Below are 4,807 nucleotides of genomic sequence, written 5' to 3' on the forward strand. Positions count from 1 at the left end.
AAAATGAAAATGATATTGCAACTGCAATGTAAAAAATTATATTAATCATAAATTAAATTAATGACATACCTCATTGTACTGAGACTCACACCTGTAATTGCTAAGAGCAGTACAGCTGCCATCTCATGTATATATGTATCCTTATATACACACATACAAAGGGTTTTCTCCATCCCAGGTGAACATAAAACCAGTAGATACTTTTCCTCTACAGGGACATGTTAATTATTCTTCTTTTTATAGAACACGCAATGCGCTATATGTTGTTTCTGGACATCTTTGCATTTATCGCCTGTGTCTCTTGGGTTGGATTGTAGGTCCTCTGAGAGGAAGATCTGAGATAAGATCATTTTGAAGGCAACTGACTATGGCGGCTACTCTTTTTTAGTCTTGATTAATTTTCGCATAATATATTATATAGATCTAAACATTATACATTTTTAAAATCTCTAAAAGTTAGATGAAAATGGCCAAGCTTTTCAATGATGCTGACTTGTTACATTTAACAGATCTTATGCTGCTGGTCAATGGGATTCCTTGCTGCTTTTGTATTTTCAGTCCAACGGGATAACGTATGATCTTACACTACTCATGCTATCCCTATATGATCCATAGTTGGGACGTTTTCTTCTGTTCTCCTTCTCTCTTTAACTTTTAGACCCTGGTGGTAGATGCTGTGAGGGGAAGAGACAGGGCCGTAGCCATGGCCAAGATCATATGCATTAGCATGCCCTGGTCTCCCTTCATATGAATATAGTGTCCCAACTGCAGCATACCTTGCATTTCACCTTCTGTACCATTGGGGTTCCCTCGGGCTGGCTGAAGTTCATTTTAAACTTCAAAGGCAAAACTTTACTTCCATGTTCTCATAGCATAACCATTTTCATAACAGTATCAACAACAGATTACACTTTACACATTGCTTCCTCTTTCCCTGTATTCTCCTCCTTGTCACACAGCACATGCCCGGGACGGACCATATCATACAGTTCCTCAGCGTCCTCCCTGTTCAGACTCTCTGTGCTTTGGGGTTTTCTCAGCCATCTAGCCCCGGATCTGAGGGCATCAGCCCATACGATGATCTGCCACATGGTGAGCAACCTGCCCTTCATTACAGCTGTGCCTTCTCCTGCAGCTCCAATTCTTACTAATGCTTTCTCTACTGCTGCTCTGCTGCTGACCTGGCCTGCTGGCCCTGGATAGCTGGGCTCTTTCCTTGGAACATTTCATGGCCACTGTGTGGTCTCGGGCATTAAGCCTGAATTAAAGGGGCTGTATAAGCAAATTGATAAGTCTGCAGTCACTCTGTGCGCATGCCCTGTGCACTGCAGAGATTCACCGGTTTTTGAGCCCAGACTGGAAGGTATGCATGATTTATACATACTCCCAGGCAGAGCCTTTCCAGTGGGAGTGTCCTCACTCCATACACTTGTATGGAGTGAGGCCGCACCCCGAATTGAGATGCGGCAATCCAGTTGGCATGGCCGACTAGAGGATGCAGCCTCGCTCTATAGAAGTGCATGAAGCAAGGCCACACCCAATAGATGGGCTCTGGCTGGGAGTATACCAACCCTCCAGTCCCTGCTCAGAAACTGGCAAATCCCCACACTGCATGTGCTGGGGGGATTCATAAGTTTGAAAACTTCAAAAAACTGACCATCACATTCAAACATAAACTAAGTGTGAACAGGTGCTGAATCTAGAGTCACCAACTCATATACTCTCAAGCAAAAAGGCATCACACTGTAGCGCCATAGCATGTAAATATGAAATATGAGAATTTAATTGCATTACTGCATTAGAAATATGAAAAATATGAAAACTGAAATATGAAAAATTGAGAAAGTTTAGCGCATAAATTGGCCAATTCATGTGTACCTGGAAGCCACAATAAGGCGTTTCTCGTTTCCAGGACCTAGCAATGCCTTTCCTCACTTAGAATAAAGTCTTCATCTCTATAGGAACATAAATCCTCTGACTAAAATCTATATATCTGTGGAGGGGTAGTGGTCCTGTTAGGATTAAAAACACCTGTGGCTAAAAGGCGGAGTGCTCAGTCAGAAGGCTAATGAATACAAACTTCAAAAAACTGACCGTCACATCCAAACATAGACAAAGTGTGAACAGGTGCTGAACCTAGAGTCACCAAGTCATATACTCTTTCAAAAAAATGCAGCACACTGTAGCACCATAGCATGTAAATATGAAATATGAAAATTGAATTGCATTACTGCATTAGAAATATGAAAAATATCAAAAATGAAATATGAAAAATTGAGAAAGTTTAGCGCATAAATTGGCCAATTCATGTGTACCTGGAAGCCACGATAAGGCATTTCTCGTTTCCAGGACCTAGCAATGCCTTTCCTCACTTAGAATAAAGTCTTCATCTCTATAGGAACATAAATCCTCTGACTAAAATCTATATATCTGTGGAGGGGTAGTGGTCCTGTTAGGATTAAAAACACCTGTGGCTAAAAGGCGGAGTGCTCAGTCAGAAGGCTAATGAATACAAACTTCAAAAAACTGACCGTCACATCCAAACATACAGGTCCTTCTCAAAAAATTAGCATATAGTGTTAAATTTAATTATTTACCATAATGTAATGATTACAATTAAACTTTCATATATTATAGATTCATTATCCACCAACTGAAATTTGTCAGGTCTTTTATTGTTTTAATACTGATGATTTTGGCCTACAACTCCTGATAACCCAAAAAACCTGTCTCAATAAATTAGCATATCAAGAAAAGGTTCTCTAAACGACCTATTACCCTAATCTTCTGAATCAACTAATTAACTCTAAACACATGCAAAAGATACCTGAGGCTTTTAAAAACTCCCTGCCTGGTTCATTACTCAAAACCCTGATCATGGGTAAGACTAGCGACCTGACAGATGTCAAGAAGGCCATCATTGACACCCTCAAGCAAGAGGGTAAGACCCAGAAAGAAATTTCTCAACAAATAGGCTGTTCCCAGAGTGCTGTATCAAGGCACCTCAATGGTAAGTCTGTTGGAAGGAAACAATGTGGCAGAAAACGCTGTACAACGAGAAGAGGTGACCGGACCCTGAGGAAGATTGTGGAGAAGGACCGATTCCAGACCTTGGGGAACCTGAGGAAGCAGTGGACTGAGTCTGGTGTGGAAACATCCAGAGCCACCGTGCACAGGCGTGTGCAGGAAATGGGCTACAGGTGCCGCATTCCCCAGGTAAAGCCACTTTTGAACCATAAACAGCGGCAGAAGCGCCTGACCTGGGCTACAGAGAAGCAGCACTGGACTGTTGCTAAGTGGTCCCAAGTACTTTTTTCTGATGAAAGCAAATTTTGCATGTCATTCGGAAATCAAGGTGCCAGAGTCTGGAGGAAGACTGGGGAGAAGGAAATGCCAAAATGCCTGAAGTCCAGTGTCAAGTACCCAGTCAGTGATGGTGTGGGGTGCCATGTCAGCTGCTGGTGTTGGTCCACTGTGTTTCATCAAGGGCAGGGTCAATGCAGCTAGCTATCAGGAGATTTTGGAGCACTTCATGCTTCCTGGCACCTGCTCACAGTGCCAAAACCACTGGTAAATGGTTTACTGACCATGGTATTACTGTGCTCAATTGGCCTGCCAACTCTCCTGACCTGAACCCCATAGAGAATCTGTGGGATATTGTGAAGAGAAAGTTGAGAGACGCAAGACCCAACACTGGATGAGCTTAAGGCCGCTATTGAAGCATCCTGGGCCTCCATAACATCTCAGCAGTGTCACAGGCTGATTGCCTCCATGCCACGCTGCATTGAAGCAGTCATTTCTGCCAAAGGATTCCCGACCAAGTATTGAGTGCATAACTGAACATTATTATTTGATGGTTTTTTTGTTTGTTATTAAAAAACACTTTTATTTGATTGGACGGTTGAAATATGCTAATTTATTGAGACAGGTTTTTTGGGTTATCAGGAGTTGTAGGCCAAAATCATCAGTATTAAAACAATAAAAGACCTGACAAATTTCAGTTGGTGGATAATGAATCTATAATATATGAAAGTTTAATTGTAATCATTACATTATGGTAAATAATGAAATTTAACACTATATGCTAATTTTTTGAGAAGGACCTGTAGACGAAGTGTGAACAGGTGCTGAACCTAGAGTCACCAAGTCATATACTCTTTCAAAAAAATGCAGCACACTGTAGCACCATAGCATGTAAATATGAAATATGAAATTTGAATTGCATTACTGCATTAGAAATATGAAAAATATAAAAAATGAAATATGAAAAATTGAGAAAGTTTAGCGCATAAATTGGCCAATTCATGTGTACCTGGAAGCCACGATAAGGCATTTCTCGTTTCCAGGACCTAGCAATGCCTTTCCTCACTTAGAATAAAGTCTTCTTTATAAAGTCATCTGTATGAAGATTTTAGTCTAACAGAAGATTTATGTTCCCATAAAGATGAAGATGTGAGGAAGTGAGGAAAGGCATTGCTAGGTCCTGGAAATGAGAAATGCCTTATCGTGGCTTCCAGGTACACATGAATTGGCCAATTTATGCGCTAAACTTTCTCAATTTTTCATACGTTTGCAGTCATGGAGGGAGGTGGACTGTCAAACCCTGTTCCTTCACCTGAAGACAATAACCTCAATGTGTGTATAGTGTCATGCAATTTTATATGTAATATTGATGTGCGTCTCATGTAATATGTCGCTTATACTTTGACCTTTGGCCGAGTGTGTGTGACCCTATTGTGCCTGTGCTTTGTGCCTGTGCTTCTTTATGCTTGTCTACTTCTGACCTGGTTCTGTCCCCATTTAGAGT

Source organism: Ranitomeya variabilis, chromosome 5, assembly GCF_051348905.1.
Source record: "Ranitomeya variabilis isolate aRanVar5 chromosome 5, aRanVar5.hap1, whole genome shotgun sequence".
Taxonomy (NCBI): domain Eukaryota; kingdom Metazoa; phylum Chordata; class Amphibia; order Anura; family Dendrobatidae; genus Ranitomeya; species Ranitomeya variabilis.